Genomic DNA, 23153 nt, shown 5'->3' on the forward strand with positions numbered 1-23153 from the left:
AGTACGCAATGAAGTAAGGGAAAAAAACTTTACTGGGCATAAATAACACTGTGTTTAAAATACACCCAAAGGTTCTAAAAAAGAAATGCATGCATGAACTCCAAAGTGGATTACTTGAATATAGTCAATATTTACTTATTTTTTAATGAAATCTTGATTTAAAAATCAAGCCAAGTGATCACTAGCCATTATCTGAATATGTGTAATCTTCAAACATTTAGGGTCTGTGGTTGTAAATGTTAATTTTTAAAATTTCTTTCATTCCCACAGTACACCAAACACTTAACCAAGAAGGAATTTGAAAATTTTCTGTATTTTGCCAACATGATATACTGTGGCAAATGCCAATTACTTATAGAGATAGTAAACAAATAGTGTCAACTTAGTGGCAATAAAATAATGTACATTGTGGATTAAGCTATGGAACTTGGACCCTTTAAAATACTTGTAGTAGGGAGAATTCTAAACTTGACCCCACTAACTTTGCCATCTTGTGTTATTCCAGTGATTATGTTACATATATAGTAAAACTGATTTTTTGATACAATTAAATTTACTAATCTGTTTAGTAAGATTATGTTGGTGGAAGTAAGATAAGTAAGAGAGTAAGCTAGGAGGTAGGAAGGTTATATCTAGGTTGGTCTAACTTTCACAGGAGCCCTTTAGCAGTGGAGCATTTTCCTTGGGTGCTAGTAGAAGGGGAAGTCAGACTGAATAAAGCGATTCAATATGAGGGAGTTTCTGCTTTGCTGAGATGGAGGGGGCACAAAGCAAGGACCTGGAACCGTCGCTAGAGAGTGAGAGCAGTCCTAGGTCAACACTCAGCAAGAACATGGAACTGAATTCTGCCAACAACCTGAATGAGCTTAGAAGTACATTCTTCCCCAGAGCCTCAAGATAACTACCCAACCCAGCCGACTGACACCCTAAGCAGAGAACCCAGTCAAGTCCACCTGGAATTCTGAACTATTGAACTGTGAGATAGCATATGAGTGTTGTGTTAAACCACAAGTTTGCGGTCATTTGTTACACAGCAGTAGAAACCTAATACAATAAGGTCTCTACACACAATTCAAGTTGTTTTCATGGGAATTTCCTTGGAGTGCTTTAGGCAGACACTGAATAGAAATCGTAAGTACTCTCCAGACTCAGCTTAATGTTTTTCTCAAGGTCTTAAGTTTATCTTTCATGACTCCTGGGTGAATACAGGCACATCTGAAATGTAGGGTAAATTCTGACACCTAAGTACAAAGTGTGTACGTGGGGAGCAATGTGAGAAATGACTATTTAAACAGTCTGCTTTACTTGATTAAAATTGCAACATTAGGTGAAGCTGCTGTCTTCAAAACATAACAGTTACAATACGATTCGATTCAAAAATGGATAGACTATGCTATACCTGGCTTTGTGCTATCCAAACTAGATTCAATAAGACAGTGTAAACAATAACATAGCAGTGAAAGAAGGGTAGCTTAAAGGGGTTTGGGGTAAAAATTGTGGAATGATTCAGAAAAGCAAGAATCAGAGTGACCAGGATAAAGATAAATGTGACTCAACTAGTGAGAAAACTATCTTTTGAGGTAAACCAGTTGTTAGTTTCCAGGATTTTATTAATTTTATACTCTTGGGACCATCAGTATCTACTGAAATTGGCTTAAATACCCAATACTTTACGTGGTAGGGAATTGGAAATTTTTCCTAACAATTCCTAACTTTGGGTGTTTATCTTCCTCTAATTCTCTGCTTCTGATGAGTTCTTGAGAGAGCATCTGTGCTTTGCCTCCTGTACCTCTCATTCTTTTTCAGTTCAAGTTGCTGAGCTGAATCCTCCTTTTCTTAAATACTACTCTCATAAGGCCTGTGTGGAACGGTAATACTTCAATAGTTTGGGGCAAATAAAGAGGACCTATATTAACATGTGATATAATCAATAACTGAAAATTCAATTAGCCAATAAGTCATCCTTAATTTTGAGTCCCTCAGCATTTTCTCCAATAGGTATTTTACCTAGAGCCCTATAATTTAACTCCTTTAGTATTTCCTTAACCTTTGCCTCTTTCCTAATTCAAATTCTTACCAACTTCTTATCTAAAGTATGTTAAATATTGTGCTGCCTAACCTCTAGATTATGACTATATGCACAGTGCTTTAACTTGTAAGCAACATACTCAAAAGGGATCCCATTCCTATGAAGTTTTAAAACAGGCAAAAGTAGCCAGAGTGATGGACGTAGAACAGAAGTTGCCTGAGAACCTGCAAGGGGCTCAGGTAACTTTCTGGGATGATGGAAATGTTCTGTGAATTGACAGGAGTGTGGGTTATATGGGTATCTGCACTTATCAAAACTCATCACATTGTATACTTAAGATTTATACATTTCACTGTGTGTAAATCCTTCCACAGTAAGGTATGTAAAAGATATATACTAAAAAGGAAACAAAAAAGGAACTATGATGAAACATAAAACAAATCAGATTTACTGGGGAATTTTGGGAAGGCTTTAGGACCAGAGTGAAATTTGAGTTGGGCACTTAAGGATAGGGAAGAATAAGACAGATATTTATGGGAGAGGGACTAGTAAAACCAAAATATAGAGAATATGATGTGGAAGAACTCCTAAGGAAAGAGGAACTTTGTCATAGTTAGAGAGTGGGTAAATCTCTAGGAACAAAAATAAAAGGGAACAATTGTACCAAGGCTTTTGCAAGTTAGGCTGAGAAGTTTAAATGTCTCAATAGCTGAGAACCATGGAAGGTTTACAGACATCAAGGCTTTATCTGAGAATCTATTTGCATAAATTAGTATATCAAGTTAATTATTAACAAGATTAATGGGAGAAATGGAACATTTTTTAAAAGGAGGAAAGCAAACAATTCATGCCGATAGTAATGAAAGAGAGCATTTATGTGTATATGTGTGTGCGTGAACTGAGTAATAGTAATAGCAAATCCTCACATAAAAGTATAGAATGCAACACACCATTTTAAGCACTTCATATTTATTAAATGATTTGCATACCATCCTATGAGGTAAACATTATTATTTCCATTTTACAAGGGAGAAAACAGTGGCACAGAGAACTTATGCACCTTCCCCAGATTCACATGCCTATTAAGTAGTTGTAGTAGTCTCTGAACTCAGGTAGTGGAAGCACAAACTTTTCTTCCAGTAGAGATTTGGCCTAAATCCACCACTCCATGAAGGAACATAGGCCAATCTCTAATTTGAAAAAATTCTCAGGACAAATTTTGCTGACTTCATAATTTGTTTTGGAGTTCTGTTGTAATCAATAAATGAGAACAAGGACACTCAAGACTTACTCTATTCTGAAAATTTGAAATCCAGCGTATGCTGTAAATAGAGCTTGTATAACTGCCTGAAAAGTGGTTCACAGGGGAAATTGGGAAACAATTCACTACCGAGTAATTTACTACCTTTCTGAGTGTTCAAAAGAAGGGTAGAAATGAATATATTGGAGACAGTTTTAGCCTTGTTGGTGATTAGCTCACCTCTCTCAATTCTAAAAAAGTAAATGAAATTGAAAGAACTCTGGGTAAACAGTATATCTGGTGTCATTGCAATGAGCCTAAGCCCGTAGTGTGTTAGCTTTGTGTTTTGGACAGTTTTAGAGGACGGTTGCGTTGCTATTGAGTTTGGTCGGAGGAGACATCTATCTGTTAGAGGGTGAAACTTTTTTTATTTGCTGCTTTAGAGATCTCAAGGTTGCTGTATTACAAATTCTGCTTTTAACCAACTGAATTGTTGACAGTTCTGTATTCATAGAATACAGCAAATTTAATATTGAAATTTAGAATTCCTTTAAATGGGGATCATAATTATTTTAAAACAGGAAAACCGGGAATAAACTTGCAAGGACAAAATAAGGTAGTTGAAAGTAAGAAAATAATACTCATTTTCAATTGCTTCTCTTGAATGTTCATTAAGGAAAATGTCAATTAAATGGATTGCTGTGATAGTAGGTGTCAAGCAAATAAAAGATGAACTGAAATAATTTAGGAGAATTAATTGACGAGTGATCAAGCATAAAAGAAATCTTCTGAAATTTTTATTAGTTCTGTGAGCTGTTGAGCTTTCGAGGAGCTTTAATGAATCCTGTAGGGTCTTGCATGCACCACTCATGTTATGGCTAGCTGTAAAAGTGCTAGTCTCTTTTTAAAAGTTAATGATTCTGAGTTCTTTTCAGATTTCTCTGTATATCATACAGTTTTTTCTAAATTCTAGGTTTTGTTGGATTTTCTCTGGTTGTATCTACTTATCAACCTCATTTGAGTGAGAACAGGCTATTAACAAGCACCACGTAAACTTAAGCTTTGGAGGCACCAAAATGAAGGTAGCAAAGGTGCAGGGATTTTGCTGTTTACCGTGTGTACTTTAATCAAGCCAAGAGGCCCTCTGATTTTGCTTTCTCATCAAAATTATGCTTGTGCCATGCTTGCCTCTCACAATTGTTTCATATTTCAATTAAGCATTAAATATTTGAAAGGTTTAATTGTAGGTACTAAGGTTACATGGTGAATAAGACATAAAATTATTTGCCCTCATGAGCTGTATTCAAGTGGAAAAGATGTTAATGTATAAAAAGTCATGTATTATGAATAAAAATACGGCAGAACAAAGGATAGAAAATATGATTTCACTACACAGGGTGATCAAGGAACATGTCTCTAAGGAAATGATACATGCACCAAGTATTAAATATGATTAGAGGAAAAAAAAATCCTTGAATATTGGAACTACGTATATATACAGATAAAAATACCATTACCCTATTATTTATCTGAGAAATGCTGAAAGCAAAAGAGGGTTCACTTGGAATTCAATCTTAAGCTCACTCAGCTAGGATAGACTGACAGGACACTAGGTAACAGCTCAAATATAGCCCCTGGAAATTTTTAAAGCCAAACCAAAAGTTGGCTCAAGGTCTTGTTGGAATAATGTTATCTCTCTTCCAGAACATTTCAGAGAGATTGCAAACTAAGACAGAATCTTTCCACCATACCAGAAAGCACAGTTACCTCAAGAGAAATAGAGAAAAGCTTTGTTCCACTCCACACAGGGAGCCTGACGGCTGGTGGTGACAGCTTGGGAGCAGTTTATTGGAAAGGGGAAGTTATGTATGTGGGCTCTATTAGAAATGTCTGCCTTGGGTGTTAGGGAGAGGAGTGGTGCCTGCCCGCCTTTACTTCCTATCACTGCCTTATAAAATCTGTTTAATGCCTATGCTGTCTCCCAAGCAAAAAAAAAAAATTGAGCTTCCTAACTCAATTCCACATATTAAACATGATCGATGTGAAAAAAAAAATCTCTATCACACATCAGCATCTTGATTTTTTTTCCCTCTAAAGACTTTCATTCCCACTCTCCACATTATAAAAGCCTCTTCTGTGACAGCAACAGACAATGGTAGCATCTTAGTGGGATTAAACAGTACCCTTCAGCTGCTCACGGTCAAGCAGTTTTACTGATGGATCTATTGTAATTGTTTGCTTCCCTCCCTCATCACTGGGCTGGGCTCCTTGACAAATGAGGATCTGTCCATCTGTCTTCCCAGTGGCCAGCATAGCATCATAGGCACTCAGTAAATATTTGATGAATGGACAAATAAAGAGGAACTGTCATAACAGTTATCCAACTGAATGTAAGGTGGTTGTGGTGGGAATAGGTGCTTTTAGTCCTTGATCTAAATGTAACTGCAGCTTCTACAAGAAGATCAGTCCAGGAATGTGATTTGTCAGACAAGTCCAGGCAAGAAAACCTTTCTTTAATCTTCTCCTATTCAGACAGGCTGAGTATAGCTGGCAAACACAAACTCAGGATGTGATACCCCATAGGCATCACAGTTGTGCATCCAAGCAGTTTCAAACAAGCATCTAGCTGTCAGCAGGCTGCCTTGTCCATTTCAGGAAAAAATGTAGGGCTCCTTGGGCAGTTTGTCTAGATTTTTGGATCCATATGCCCAAAGAAGTGTCAGAATGAGGACAAATGGGCTCAGATGCAAAGTCTAATGTCGTCTCCTCTGAATTTAAAATCCTTTCCCCTTTAATGTCAGTTAAGAGATTTAATACATTTGTTCCTGTTCTCACAAAATATGAAGTTAGTGTTGCGCTTTCCTTTTAAAAAAATCTTTTGTTCATGCTTTAGCTGTCATACTTTCATTTTGGCACGTGAATTTTCATTTTAAATGAATAATTCTAGAATGACCCAATTTTAGGGACTCAGTTTTTTATAATACGAAACTTATATCAACTATTTTATCAGTTTAATGGTTTTTTTTATTGTTTTTCATAAACTAAATTATTATTACTACATTCCTTCCCCCTGCTTTACTGTGGGGAGTCTTGTCTTGCTGGTTACTTATATGTTCCCACAGCGACCTGTTAAGTACCTCTTGGATTAACAGGAGGATGCTCCCATCTGTCACAAGCCTGTCCTGGGGATGGGGCCCTCTGCTCCAATGGCTGCTGCATACTTTCTCCATAGGCCTTTGCTCTTTTCATGGGACTTGTTTTCTAAAGTTCCTGGACACCTATCTTTCCTCAGGCTGCTACCAAGTAGGTCACAGACCTTTGATTTAATTACTCACAATAACAGCTAAGACCTGATGGTAAATTGCGATGAGATGTTATTACAGATTTAAATATAAGGAAAGAAGTATAACACAGAAGAGGAGTAATTTACAGTGCCTACTGAAGCCCACACGTCCAGTGCCACTGCCATGGTGATCCTGTTGAGAACAGGGCTGTCTCTTCATAGATTTTGTCCAACTTTTTTCTACCTCCAGTGTCAATGTCAGTGTCAGTGCTTTATAAGAGAGTGTTTTTCTTCCTGCCTTCCTCAGTTCTTGTGTTTTGGCCCCTGATCTCTTCCTAGAATACATAATTAACAGCAGAAATATCCACTTTTTCAGAGAAACCCATTAATCACCCACAAGAGTTTGATCTTGTCTAATGACCCCTAAGAGAGATCAATTTCTTCCAAAAAAAATAAGCCAACAGTAGTATCTTCTAGAATTTCTAGTCTTATATACCATTTAGTGTACAGTACATGAAAAAAATATGAATAGTCCAACCCTGTTTGAGATTAATGAGGCCAGTTTATTTTTTGTATGTGATTTCCCTGTCTTTATATATATCTACATATCATCTCTGCATTGTTCTCTCAGCTCTGCATCTCTTAAGAGTTTCCTAACATCTTGTAAGATTCCAGCTCATGCTTGTGGATTCCAGTCTGCCCTTGATCTACCCCACATTACAGCCATCATCGCTTCCTGATTGCCTGCCCAGTGAAGTTCAAGCTCCATCATCAGACAAAAGCCCTACAGAGACGGCTTAGCTGAGCTCCCACAATCTCATAGGACTCATTCCTTGTAACTGAATCGAGTTTTCAATTTACTTTCCCACATTCGGCTCTGCACGATTTATTTAGCAGATGCTCTGTACAGCTGCCTTGACAACTGCACATTTCTAAACATTGGGTCATGAAGAACAAAAGTAGCTAAGCTTTTTGACAAAATGTAGCTTTGATCATAATAAACTCTCATTTCTGTGCACATTTCTGACCATCTCCAGATCATTAATTATCATATGTGTTTCTTTGGAATAAACTTATACTAACTGTTGTTACCAAAGAGGACAGCATTGCTGATTCTTTTGTATCAGGGACATATGACAAAATCCACTTCCAGCATTTTGTCAGCTTTGTAACATTGGCTGGTCTAGAAAGAACTACTCTCATGACCTTTCCGATTGTTGCGCTGGATGGAGTAGAATGAAAAAAAAATTACACAGCCAGAAATCTAATCATGAAAGCACTTTTACCACAATAGATGGGTGTTTCATCAAGTAATTTCCAACCCTCTCTAATGTGGTTAAAAAAGAGTTACTAATGTAGAACAAGTAAGACAGATAACAAAGGAAGAACAGTGTTAAAAATCTCATTAAAACTGTGAAAAACTCTTAGCTGTTCCCCATAGCTAAAGCAGTGATTAGCTCACATTTCTCTACTTAAATTTCTTCACATTTCCTTTGAAAACAATGGTCAAAAGTTTGCTCCCTTACATTAAGTGGGTCATTTGCATGAGTGTCCTTGGCCTAGGGAGACACAGAGCCTCGGGATCACTGGCAGCAAGGAAGCTTGAAAATGGCAAAGTGTCAAACATCTTGACAACTACCACCTGAGGAATCGACTGTGAACGTTCAGATTTCTAGGTCTAATGCACCATACTCTTCAGCTCAATTACCTAAATGCACTTTAAGGGTTTGCAATTTTCCTGGAGTGTAATTTTATATTAACAGATCTTAGTTCTTGCCTCAGCTCTGCAACATGACATCTCTGTAAACTCTGGTGGGTTATTTCATCTCTTCAAGTCCCACTTTCCTTCTCTTTAAAAGAACTTTAACAACTTGAATAACTTCTACATTTATTTATCATTCAAATCCATAATGATAATAGATTTTCAAAGGATTTTGTAGACATTTAATGTTATAAAGGATTTTATCATTCTTAAAAGATTCTGTGGGAGTTCTGAGGGATCCAAATGGAGAAACAGAGGAAGGATCTAAGGATCAAGATGGTTGTTGCTGTGATTTACCTGGAGAATTTAACAAGATTCAGGGACAAAATGGACTTTTGACAGCTCCTCTATTGAATTGAAATTATCTACATACACATACACAGAGCAGAGTCAAGACTCTGCTGCAAAAAAAGCCCAAGTGGGCTTTCTCCATGAATCACTGGAGGATGATTTCAGGCTGAAAAACAGGAAGATACCAAAAAATAGACCCAAAAGTAAGCTACAACACATATGTGTCATGACGATTTTTTCTCCGGATTTTACAATCAAATAAATATGACTGGAAAACAAGAGGTCAAGATAGAAGTTTTCTTCTCAGCATTTCCAAAAGGATGGAAATTTCTATTTTTTTTTAAACCAAGGTACAAATACCGGGAGAAAGAATAAAATGTCCTAAGCCCTGACTGAGATTGTAGGACTTTTAAAAAAATTTAAATATAGTAGACATACAACGTTACTGATATATTATTATTTTCTAGTGCATAATATAGTGTTTTGACGCTTATATACATTATAAAATGGTCACCATGATAAGTCTAGTAAGCATCTGTTACCATACAAAGTTATTACTATATATATATATCACATCTTTATCCATTCATCTATTGATGGGCACTTAGGTTGTTTCCATATCCTGGCTATTATAAACAATGCTGTGATGAACACAGAGGTGCATACATCTTTTGAATTAGTGTTTTTATTTCCTTTGAAATATATAACCAGAAGTGCAATTGCTGGATCTGATGGTAGTCCCATTTTTAATTTTTTGAGGAACCCTGATACCATTTTCCATAATGTCTATACCAGGTTACACTTCCACCAACAGTATACTAGTGTTCCTTTTATTCCACAACCTCACCAACACTTGTTATTTGCTGTCTTTTTCATAATAACAATTCTGACAGATATGAGGTGATATGTCATTGTGGTTTTGATTGGAATTTCCCTGATAATTAGTGACATTTAGCATTTTTCATGGGAATATTGGTCATCTCTATGTCTTCCTTGGAAAAATGTCTATTCACGTTCTCTACACACTTTTTAAAATTTATTTATTTATTTATTCATTTATTCATTTTTGACTGCGTTGGGTTATTGCTGCTGCGCGCAGGCCTCTCTCTAGCTGCGGTGAGCGGGGGCCACTCCCTGCTGCAGCGTGCTTCTCATTGCAGTGGCCTCTCCCACTGCAGAGCACAGGCTCCAGGCGCACGGGCCCCAGCGGTTGTGGTGCACGAGCTTAGTTGCTCTGCAGCATGTGGGATCCTCCCCGACAAGAGATTGAACCTGTGTCCCCTGAACTGGGAGGCAGACTCCCCACCACTACACCACCAGGGAAGTCCCATCTGCCCATTTTTTAATCAGGTTTTTTTTTTAATGTTGAGTTGTAGGAGTTCTTTGTATATTTTGGATGCTAACCCCTTATTGGATATATTATTTGCAAATATCTTTTCCCATTCAGTAGGTTGTTTTTTTGTTTTGTTGTTCCTTCACTGTGCAAAAGATTTTTAGTTTGGTGTAGTCCCATTTGTTTATTTGTGTTTTTGTTGCCCTTGCTTAAAGAGACAGATTCAAAAAGATATTGCTAAGACAAATCTTTGTTTCAATATCTATTTTATCTGATATAAGTATTGCTATTCCAGATTTCTTTTTGTTTCCACTTGCATGGGATTTTTTTCCATCCCTTCAGTTTCAGTCTGTGTGTGTCTTTGGATCTAATGTGAGTCCCTTGCAGGCAGCATATATATGGGTCTTGCTTTTAACTGTCATCCAACCTATGTCTTTTGATTGGAATGTTTAGTCTGTTTACATTTAAAGTACTTACTGCCTTTTTGTTAATTGTTCTCTGGTTGTTTCTGTAGTTCTTTTTTTCCTTTTTCTTCTCTTTCTTCCTTTGTGATTGGATGAATATCTTTAGTTTTATGTTTGGATGTCTTTCTCTTTTTTGTGTGTGTATCTGTTATAGATTTCTGTTTTATGGTTATCACAAGGTTCATATGTCATATGTAACTATATAACTATATATCTATATCTATTTATATATCTATATATAGATATATAGGTTGATAATCTCTTAAATTTGAATGCATTCTAACAACATTGCATTTTTACACTCCCCAATAATGTTTTATATTTTTGACATCATAGTTTACATCTTCTTATTTTTGTATCCCTTAACTATTTATTGTAGATATAGATGATTTTACTACTTTTGTCTTTTAACCTTTGTGCTAGCTTTATACGTGGTTGATTCACCACCTTTATTAATGTTTGCCTTTACCAGTGAGATTTTTTTTTTCTTTCATAATTTTTTATTTGTAGCTGTGACCTTTTCTTTCTGCTTAGAGAAGTCCATTTAACATTTCTGGTAAGATCGGTTTGGTGTTAATAAACTCCTTTGCAGGACTGATTATGATTTTAATAACACAAAAGTGATGGGCTATGTCAGTGAAAAGAAAAAGAGAACCAACTGTTCTTATTTTACAGAATATAATTTATTTTCTTCGATTGAGAAATAAATAAACCTGAGTGAAATTACTAACACAAAATATAAAATGGCCAATTTAAATTTTGTGCCTGTGATTCTCTCTCTCTAGGAATCTAGTTTGCTCAATGAGTAAGTAGAATAGTATGAAAAATGTTTTAGTCTTAGAATCAAAAATAGGAATAATGAATGAATACAAAAAAGAAAGGAAGAAAGGAAAGATGGATAGGACAGAAAGAAGCAGGGAGGGGGTATTCCCTGGTGGTCCAGTGGTTAGGACTCCACTTTCACTGCCAAAGGCTTGGGTTCACTCTCTGGTCAGGGAACTAAGTTCCCACAAGCCACGTGGTGTGGCCAAAAAAAATTTTTTTTAATTAAAAAAAAAAAGAAACAAAGAAGCAGGGAGGGAGGAAAGAAGGAAAGAAGGAAGAATGAGAGAGGTCAGTTGATCTGGTGAGCCATAAAGCATTTTTAAAATACAAACATCTCATTTTTAATTTTTTAAGGAACCTCCATACTGTTCCCCATAGTGGCTGTATCAATTTACATTCCCACCAACAGTGCAGGAGGGTTCCCTTTTCAGCACACCCTTTCCAGCATTTATTGTTTCTAGACTTTTTGATAAGTGAAGTAAGTCAGAAAGAGAAAAACAAATATCATATGTTAACACATATATATGGAATCAAAAAAAAAATGGTACCTAGTTGCAGGGCAGGAATAAAGACATAGACATAGAGAATGGACTTGAGGACACAGGGTGGGAGGGGGAAGCTGGGGGGAAGTGAGATTAGCAATGACATATATACACTACCGAACATAAAATAGTTAGCTAGTGGGAAGCAGCAGCATAGAACAAGGAGATCAGCTTGGTGCTTTGCGATGACCTAGAGGTGTGGGATAGGGAGGATGGGAGGGAGGTTCAAGAGGGAGGGGATATGGGGACATGTGTATGCATATGGCTGATTCACTTTGTTGTACAACAGAAACTAACACAGTATTGTGTTAACACAGTATTGTGAAGCAATTATACTCCAATAAAATCTATTAAAAAGTAAAACAAAATACAAACATCTCAGAGATTAAGGGAACCAAAAATAAAAAAGATAATGAGGTATATTTAAAACCAACTACTATTTGACATGGAACCAAAAAAATGGAAGCTAATCCAATTGTCACTAGGGTTTCTGGGAGTCAAAGTGATTAAATGGAAGAAAATAGATGAGAGTTTAAAAATCACGTAGAGTACTTAGCCCCGGAGGTAAACAAGAACCAGGGGGATATTGAGAGTTTGCCTCTTAAATTTGTAACTAACGAGTTAACAGGAATAATTGAGAAATCTGGAATAGCAATAGTCTATTGTTACATAAAACTTTGAGAAATTTGAAAGATAGATAAAATATATCAAGCTTTATCAGGTGAGATTCAAGGGTGATACTTATTTCTGCTGGTGTGTAGATAAGGCAATTCATGACTTTCATCCCCAACATATATATCAAATTAAGTCTCTAAGTGAAACTCAGAAAAGATAAGCCATATGGAAGAAAGTCTAGGGGAGGAATAGGAATAAATGGAGATACTTCCAGAGTGGAATTATACTGCTTTAGGAGGTGGAAGTGAGCCAAATTTTTTGAACAAATGAACCTTCATTCACTTCATTTTTCTTACTTTTGAGGCTATCCATAAATCCAAATATAGAGAAGTACATAATCAAAACAAATAGCTTGGCCTTAAACAGGCAAATAAACAAAATGTAAAATAAATGAAGACATGCTGCTCTGATCCAATCGCAGTGATAACATTACACAAAGGAGAAAAGCAAAAAAGCCAGCATAAGCAGGTTTAAATGTTACAAACTAAAGAAAGCTGCCTGAATAAAAATGGAGGGAGATAGAGAGAAGTGGAAAATGAGGGCTATATGCCATACTTCAGGAAAATATGTGGTCCAAAGCAATGCTTTTGATGACCTCAAGGTGATATTGGTTACTGAAGGGAACCATATTGGTCTTCATTGGGCTCCTAAAGACATAAAACTTCAAAAAGCTAAATGTAGCTTAAATGTAAGAAACTACTACAGGTAATTCTTCTATAAAAGCAAATATGGGGATAACAAACAGGGATTTGTAGTCCCCCAAATTTCCATAAATAAGATAATGATAGTCAAAGGCCTAGCCACAGATCATACGGAAAGATCTGTGTTATAATAATATATAATATAATATAATATAAATACATAGGTTGGAGACTAGGAACGTGGTGAATGCAAAGCTAAGATATGAGCTTAAAAAGTTTTCTATACCAAATATATATTAATATAATGGGATGGAGTTAAAGCTTTTAGAGCCTTCATCAAATTCAGAATTAAAATGGATTGCCAAAGACACAAGGCTCAAATATCAAAACCAGTGCTTCTAATCCTGTAACAATTTATATGTTCAGATAAATCAATTCAATTCTAATATAGCATCCCTAAAAATGCAGTATATAATAGAAAATATTGCTTTTAAAATGCATGCTTGAGCTGATGTTCCATGAAAGGCAAAAGTTGCCAAACAGATTCAATCCAGGGGTTTAGGTTATAACTGGATCCAGCTTTTGGCTTTGAGGCCTCTGCTGATCCTAGAGCTTGACTCTCTTTAGTAAAGACACTTCAGCAAACAGTGATGGGCATCTACTGTGGGTGGGTCATTGAACTCAGGACAGTTAAAATGCAGGTGGGAAGCCTGTGCAATTGGATAAAAAGATACAAAATCTGAGGCCAATAGGATGGTGGGCAGATCAGAGGCAACTGTGAAAATCAGAGACACCTAATATAGTGATACCCTTGGGGGTATAATGGAGAAGAAGGAGGAGTTAAAGAAGAAGGAGGTGGAAGAGGAGGGGAAGAAGAAGAATGCTAATTGAAGACTCCCAAACTCAGGCCTTTTACTCATGTGGGTTTGGGTCTAGAATTCATGCACTTTTATAATTAACCCCAACCCAAAAAAAATAAGCAGAAAATTTAGTTAACTTTTCATGGTGGTTAAAGTTGTAGAGGCATGACAAACAAATATAATTCCTCTTTAAGACATTGGCCTTAAATAATTTCAGGAAAATAAGGTTATAGAAAAGTATGATTAAGCCCTTAAAGGAACTAATCATGAAAGAGAGTCAGCAAATAAAAAAATCTATTGAAACATATCAGCAAAGTAGATGACCTCTCCCCTATCATATATACAAATTAAATACATTTAATATGGCTAATAAATAAAAATACAAAAAGAATTATAAAAATAATATGAGGCTATTGAAATTGAGGCGGCATATCAGAAAAAGAACAAATTAAATATTAAAAAATAAAGTATATTAATAATTAGAAATCTATAAATATATAGAATATACTAAAATATACATTAATATTGGAATTCAATGAACAGATTAAATTGGTTGAACTAATAGCTTAACAGCTGAAGAGAGAAATATGGAATATCAAAAGAAATTTCTGGGCTTCCCTGGTGGCGCAGTGGTTGAGAATCTGCCTGCCAATGCAGGGGACACGGGTTCGAGCCCTGGTCTGGGAAGATCCTACATGCCACGGAGCAGCTGGGCCCGTGAGCCACAATTACTGAGCCTGCGCGTCTGGAGCCTGTGCTCCGCAACAAGAGAGACCGTGATAGTGAGAAGCCTGCGCACCGCGATGAAGAGTGGCCCCCACTTGCCACAACTAGAGAAAGCCCTCGCACAGAAACAAAGACCCAACACAGCCATAAATAAATAAATAAATAAAAATTTAAAAAAGACTAGTAACCCAAGAGAGAGTGAGGAAGAACCGTCCAAATCGAAAATTAGAAATCATTCCCATCTCTAAAAAAAAAAAAAAAAAATTAAAAAAAAAAAGAAATTTCTCACAGAAGTCACAAGAAAAATCCCATAATACATTTCACAAAGATAAGAAAAATATATGAAATGAAGAATTGCAATATGGAATATAGAGTGAGAAAATGTAACATAAATCTAATGAGAGAATTTAAAGTAGAAGTTAAAAACAACTTGGGGAAGATAATATGAAAAGAGATAATGGCTGAAAGTTTCCCAGAATTAATAAAAGCTACTAATACTTACATTTAGGAAGCCCAATAAAGTCAAAGTAGAATTGTCTAAAACAGGATATTGATAGACACTTCACAACAAAATTATAGAATAGCAAAGATGAAGAGAGGAACATATAAGTAGAGACGAGCAACCAAAGTTTCTGGCAATAGATTATTCAAGGTCAGCAATAAAAACCAATACAGAAATCAATAATAGAACACCAAAACAGCAGAATAGTATCTTCAAAGCTCTGAGGAAAAAATAACTGTGATTCTGGAATTTTATGTTTACCACATTTTCTTTAAAGTATGAGAATTACATAAATATTTTCAGGCAAATTAAGTCTGAGAGTCCATTACCAACAGACAGTTATTTACTAAAGATAATTCTAAAGGTGGTCTTTAGAAGGAAGATAAATGACCCAGGAAGAAAAATTTTTGATGAAATCTTGACAATAATGTATAATTTAGAAGCAGATTAGATGTATGACATACTGTATTTCAAAAAATATTTCTGGACCCCTATGCTCTTCTAAAATTTTGCCACTCCCTTGTCAAGACATGGTTCCTATTTCTTCTCATCTTCAACTTGGACAGGCTTTGCGACTGCTTCAACAAATAGAATGTGGTGGATGTTATAATTAATGTCTTCTGATATTAGGTTATAAAAGTTGATGTGGTTTCTATCTGGCTCTGGAGAGATCATATAGAAAGACCATATAAAGACCTAGAGAAGAGCTCAAGCAGACCCCAGTATTCCTGTCCTCAACTCATTTTGAGTTTCCTAGCTGGGACAATTAATGTGTAATTGAGAGAGATTTCAGAAGATTTCAGGCCCAGACATTGTCTGACTACAGCTTTCTGAGAGGATCTAAAAACCACCTAGCTAACCCAGCCAATCTTCAAAATCATGACAGATAATAATTAAATATGTGGTTGTTTTGATTCACTAAGGTTTGTGCTGGTATGCTGTATATCAATAGTAACTGGAAGCTGTTTTGGTACCTGATAGAGAAGTAATGTTAATGGCCTTAAAGAAACTTGGCAAAAGCTTGACGGCCCTTAAGGAGGCAATAAATAAGAGCTAAAAGGAAAGTGAGTACAGTGGTATTAGGAGCTGTAGGAAACTGGCTTTTGTCCTATAGTAACAGAAAGTTTAGCAACACTATTACCTGCAGTGACATGGAAAAAAGAAAAAGTACCTATTAATCTAAGAGATCTAGTTAAGATATTTCTAGGCAGACTGTTGAAGTTGCTGATTGTCTTCTTGTCTAATAAAATATGAGAAAAGAGATAAGCTAGTGAGATAACTGGTAAATATAAAGGCACCAGGATCTGCATGGATCTAAAATAAAACTGATTCTTATTCTGATTATCTTTTCTATGTTAAAATTGAGACATAGCTTTGGGCATAAATAAAATTCAGTGCACTGTCAAGGGAAATTGTTTAAATATGTTGTCTGACAAGGATGTGACTTTATAATCTTTTGTTAACACCTCAGAAAGATTTAAGGCGGTGGCACAGACAGAACTCCATTTAAGCATCTTAAGAGCATGCTATACAAATCTTTCCTGTTAAACAACAGAACTTCTAAGAATCTTAAGAATGCTGCCAATAGCTACATTATAGGAAATTCTAGACAGAAAAGGCTTATTTTGAAGAGATTTGGGGATAGGGCTTTTGTCTAATGAAGTGAACCACAATAAGGTTTATAGTTGCCACACAATGCTTTAAAAAGAATTATATTGGCAGAACACCATCAACTAGGTCTAAAATGGACAGAGACCATGCAAAGTCAGAAAAGGTATTTGGAACCTAGAATTATGATTAACAGAAGCCAGCTCAGCTTCAAATACTTGTTATTTCTTATGCAAAACAAAGGATGACTTAAAAGAAAGAACCAAGAATCCAGAGGTTGAAGCTAAGAGCCGTTGCAAATCAGTCCCAAACAATGGGGCTGACTTCTATTCAAGGAAATTCCAAAATGCTGTATTTTGGAATTACTATAGATCGGTGACATCTGGAACCTTGTCTTTTCACTATTTTAATTGGAATGGTCTATAATTGCTATCATATGACTGTTCCACTATTGTAGGTTGTGTGTGTATGTAGGGAGGAGGGATGCAGATAATGTATTTCTTTAGTTCACAGGTGTTTAGATCAATTAGCTGACAAAGTTAACTGTAGCAGAGGAATTTCATCCACACAAAAACCTTATCTGTATTGTGACATCCTGAACCTCAAGGCTGAGTTTGATGTTGCAAAGAGATGAGGTATCCTGGGGAAGGGTTGATTTTAATCTGATGATGGAAGAAAGATGTAAATTTTTTGGGCCAAAAGAAGAGTTGTGACATATTATATTTTCCAAAATAGCCATGGAACTATATTTGGCCCCATAAGGTCTTCCTTTTTACTCACTATCATTATGTAGAACCAACTTCTTCTCCTCTTGATGATGGATGGACTTTTGTAACTGCCTCTAATACAGCAGAATTGACATTGCTTGATTTCCAAGGCTACGTCATAAAGGACAATACAATCTGGGCTTGACATTCTCTGTTTAAGGACAGATGTCTTTGAAGACTGAGACTTAATTAAGAAAATCTGGTTCCCTTGACACAGACATGCTAGAAAGGACATGTGGAAACACCACTTAGAGACAGAGAGATGCCCAAAGAGCTCCAGCTCTTTCAGTTCCAAGCTCTTTAAGTTTGCCCTTCCAAGGCACCAGACATGTAACTGAATGAACTTTCAAATGATTACAGACCCCGCCTGTCTGATAGCATGTGGATCAGAAATCACAAAAGAAATTATCTGGCTGAATAATAATAAAACATTAAAGATTTTTAAGCAACTAAATTTACAATGACTGTTATTCAGCAACAATTAACTGGCATAGATACAATTAAAGCATAAATCCCCCTATGGTTTAAGAATGGAGTCAAAGTACTATTAAACACATATGTTTGTTAAGTGAAGTATGCAGGGTAAAATTCCTATGTTAACATCTAAAAGCATCAAAATAAAATTTATATGTACAGTGCATATATTTATTGATGGTAAAATCACAAATAAAAGCCAGAAAATAATTAACACAAAATTCAAGATAGTGCTTACCTCTTAGAGGAGGTATATGCAATCAGAGAGGTTTACAGAGGACTTTAAAGTATGATGGTTTTCAGTTCATGAAGCTTATTGAAGGGAACAGATTCCTTAAACACTTTACATGTGTTTCATGTACAATTTTTGATATGTATACCATTATGCAATTAAAATACAAAACATTACAAAATAAAAATTCCCTGCAAAATAAAAATCTCAGTAAAAACAAAATAATAATCATTGTGATGTACCAGTTGGTCTTTCCAGCAAAGTAGGACTTAAGTAGGACTTAATAAGTCCTACTTACAATAAGTAGGACTTATTGGTATAAGAGAGAGAAATCCTCATATAACATGGCAGGCAGTAAACAAAAAATATCTAAATGTCCAAAATTAATTATTTCAGAAATAACATTGCTATCATAGACCTATCAGAAGAAATAGTTAAGGGTCAAAAAGGTGGCTGTCTTAGGAAGTAGAAATGGGATGTGCTGGTAAGTGGGGCAGAAAATCTCATAAGCTCTTCTCCATATTTGAATCTTTAATATCCATTAAATTGCTTTTAAAATACAATAAATACATAGTAACTCTAACAAGAGTACATGGACATGAAAGAAAAAAAAGGGGGGTTTCAATAAAATGCAGTAAGGGTGGGTGGGTTCTAGAAAATCAAATTCAAAGATTCATTCTATGAGAAAGGAGGTGCTATGGGTAAGTAGAGTGTTAACCTAGACTCTGTAAACATATGGCACAACAATTGGTCTCTGGCTGAAAGATTTTTTTTTTTTTCCCCAATCTGGTTTAAGAAGTTGAACTTCCAAAAAGTTGGAATTCTAAAAAGCTATCAAAGACCTGTTGTCTGGTATCTTGGCTAGACTGACCCAAGAAATTTTATCTTTGTTCTTAATGATTTTTCTGAATGCCTTTATTCTTGGATACATTAAGCTGTTATATAGTAATTGACTACCAAAAGCAGTAATGTGACTTTAAATTATAGTATGTCTTAGGTTTGGGAAACATCATTTTCTTGGGATGACTATTGTAGAGGTTAATGATTTGCTTTTTTTTTTTTCTAGCTTTTCTTTTGGTAAAGATATGTCTTATTTTGACAACTTGTACTCATTTAAAAACTGAGAGCAACTTTAAAACACAATAAAATTCCTGGACTAGAGCATATCACACATGAAAGAGAATAGCTTAAAATATGTCAGGAAAGTATTGAATTTTTCACTTTTTTCTGTGTTGATTGAAATTATCATGTGGTTTCTACCTTTTATCCTAATGATACTGTGTATTACATTAATTGATTTTCAGACATCAAACATACCTTGTAATCTTGGGATAAACCTCACTTGGTCATGGTCAAAAAGATTTAATATTGCTGACTTTGAGAAGAAAGATTACTAGCCTAGAAATGTAGGCATCCTCTAGAAGCTAAAAAAGGCAAGTAAATTGGTTATTTTTTTGAGCATACAAATAAAGGAACTTAGCCCTGCTGGCATCTTGATTTTATCCAGTGAGAACCATGTCAGACTTCTGAAGTACAAAACTGTAGATAATAAATTTGTGTTAAGTCACTAAATTTATGGTAATTTGTTACTGTGACAATAGAAAACAAACAATATTAGTAACAAATATTTTTCAGGCAAATGGCAATGATACAAAATTATAATATCCCAATATAAGGGGAAATAAAATAATAGAAAGTATTATGCCTAAATGTAGCTCTTTTCATGGCATTTCAGGTAAGTTCTCACTGGGAAATTTACTATGAGCTAAGCATGATCACCTTGAAAAATATGACAGTGAACACAATACTATATATACCTTTTAATTTTCTATGTGTATTCACTTGGCATTAAGCTTGTATTCGTAGTCTAAATAAGAATAAAATTCAAGCATATCCTCAGCAATTTATAGAGCACTACAACATAGGCATTTTAAACATGATTTAAAATGATTAAGCATTTCTCTCACTCTTTTTAGTTTGTTACATGATAGTATTATTAAAGATGACTGGATAAGTAGAGTGTCAGATTTAAGGGATTTAAGGGATACATATTGCCTTGTACATTTTCAGCTAATGTATTGTTTTAGGGGGTACAGGGTATATCATAATGGTATGCTCATATTTTAAAATGTTACTGAGCTCTTACTATGTGCTAGACCTTGAGAGTACAAAGATAAATAAGATAAAGTCTTAGCCATCAAATAATTCAGTCTGTTCTAATAGGTGAGAGAAAAATAGACCAAATACAAGTGCGTTATGATAGTATGTATACAGCACATACACATATAAAAAATGGAAATAATAAAGGAGTAGTGTAGGCAGCAAGATGAAAAATGATAGGGACTGAAACAGGTAAAGTAGTCAAGTTTTGAGAGAAAGTTATGAAATGACCTCACAACCTGTGCCACAGACTTGGATTTTACCCTGTAAGCCATGTTTCCCAAGTGTTAGTAACTTGTGTGCAATTTTCAGGATGTGTATTGTTTCCACACATCAACTAAACAAAAAGCCTTTAATCCATGATATCTCTGTAGAATATACATAATGGATCCATTTCTGTCTCATTCTAAGAAAAAAAAATATTCATGTGCTCAAATATAACACCCATATGTATCACACACACATATGCACATACATGTATAAACAATGAGTGGGACTCATGTTGAATGAAATTTTTATATGCTTTTATGTGTATAAATCACAATACAGACATTATTATTACTCTGGTTCTTTTTTGTCATTTTCTAAGATTTTCAAATCTATTTTTAATATTATGGTAATATACATATAGTTTTGTAATCTCTCTAAAGATATTTTATAAGTTGGGAAATATATATACACCGAAGCTTCAGTTCTTTATTCTCCTCACTGACTGCACTGCTTTCTACACCATCTGATAAAATAGTGATGAAGCTATAGAGGCTGAAAGTCAGGTGACTGAAACACTGGGATGGACTTTTCTGAGCAAAGACGGCAGACAAAGGATGTCACTGGAGGAAAGAGATGGAGCCACATAGACACAGAAGACTAGTAACCTATCCAGATGTAAGAGGAAGCCAAAGAAGTGTCCATGCGTAAGGCACAGGTTTATTCATGGTCAGGAGAAGCATTTCTTAGAAGTGCATCAGGGTTTCATCACACACAGATTCCTTTCCTTTAGCCCCTGGGAATGTTTATAAAATTTCTTGGTGGAATTTATTGCAAAGGAAAGGAGCCTAGCCAATAGTCAGGATCAGAAAAAGAATTTACCACTGACTGGGTCAAAGTGGCCAATTGACCTGAAAATAGAAGAGGACTATGGGAACAAACAAAAGTGTGAGTGGTAAGGCAGGAAACCAGAGGCATAAGGGATAACAATGTCTATGAAGAAGTGGGGAAAAGGAGCTTCCAGGAAGTAGAGAGACAACTTTGATGAAGCAGCATATGTTCAGCATCACCAAAAAGAGACGATGATATTTGGGAAAAGGGAAATTAAGAAGATAAAGATAGATGATAGCATAGGGCAAATACAGATCTCATGGTAGAAAGCCCTGTACCTGGTTAAAAGTGTGGCTATGATCTGGATTCAAATCCCTGATTTTCTACCTACAAGCTGTGGGTAGTAGTTCAATGTTGCATCTCTCAAAATCATTGCTAGAAACAACGGTCATAATGACAGATGGGGAAAGCATAAAATCTCAGAATAATAATTATACTTAATACATAACATTTTCTAGATCTCAGGTATCTTTCTCAATTCTTTATGTTTACTAATTCATTTAATCTATACAACACTTCTGTAGTAGTTGCAGTTACCTATTTAATGTATAACAGAACTAAGGAACAGGAGAGCTTGAGTAGCTGAAATTGGTGCTGGTAATTGATAGAGGTCGATTTCATATTTAGGCTGCTTATTTACACTGTTCATACAACTATCCATGGTGGTGAACTGCCTTCATAGAATCCATGTTGAGTGGGAACTTAAAGACAAAAATTTGGTGATTTATTACTAAATTTATAAATCACTATGTATTATTATTTTTAAGTATGATGAAACTTGAAGAAATAGGGTTAGAAGAAGTTTCTAAAGAGATGAATCACTTCAGAAATGTGGGCAAAGTTTTTAAAAACCACAAACCACAGAAGTTTTCAAAAAAAAAATTACAGGATTCAATAGATTATCCACTATAAATCTCTCAACAATACGCACAGGATCCAGCCAGCTATCCTACACTTATTCAGTGATTTATTATTCTGAAACACAGAAATTAATTTTATATTAAATTAAATCAAAATTAAAATTGAATGGAAATTGAGGCTTAAAAATTATTGTATAAAGGAAGCTAAAATGAACAAAGTTCATTTTATTAAGAATTCCATATTTATGTATGCATTTTCATACTTTATTCTCAGAAGACAGGACAGAAGCAGCAAGATTACAGCAGAGTTAATTTTAGCAACAGATTCTTCACAAAGGAAAATAAATGAATTGGGTCTCTAGAGAACATTTTCTCTCCCTTTCTATGAAGTGAATTTCAAGTCTTGAAAAAAAAAAAGTATAAAAATCACGGGAAAAGTCCTTTATTCAAACATATACCAAGAAATCTAAAATCATTATTTTTCCACATATCATTGTTCTGAAAGTAATATTATTTTAGTGATCCTAGATTTACATTAGCTTTTGGAAATAAAATTATTTAAATAAAATTATATGAGAATCCCCAATATATAAAACAGGCATAAAAAGGGCTTCCCTATTTAAAGTAGTAGTGTAGATCCTGAATCCCTCCCTTTTACAACTTCTCACCCAGTAGGTCACAGAAAGAAGAACACAGATGGATTTTTCAAAATAATCAAGTTCTAATTAAAATAAATACAATGAATTTACATGTTCTGACATGGAAAATTTTATCCAACATG

At 35.2% G+C, this 23153-nt stretch overlaps 1 protein-coding gene across 1 annotated transcript in view; it reads left to right on the forward strand.

Annotated features, from left to right (window-relative positions):
- Positions 1–14300, forward strand: part of LOC309667758 (zinc finger protein 133-like) — a 141037-nt gene extending 126737 nt beyond the window's left edge. The window contains exon 2 of the mRNA XM_082476691.1: positions 9956–14300. The gene's annotated coding sequence lies outside the window, so the exon portion shown is untranslated. The remainder of the gene's footprint in view (positions 1–9955) is intronic.
- The last annotated feature ends 8853 nt before the right edge of the window (positions 14301–23153 follow it).

This window comes from Balaenoptera physalus (assembly GCF_965194825.1).
Source record: "Balaenoptera physalus genome assembly, chromosome: 10".
In the NCBI taxonomy this organism is placed as follows: Eukaryota; Metazoa; Chordata; class Mammalia; order Artiodactyla; family Balaenopteridae; genus Balaenoptera; species Balaenoptera physalus.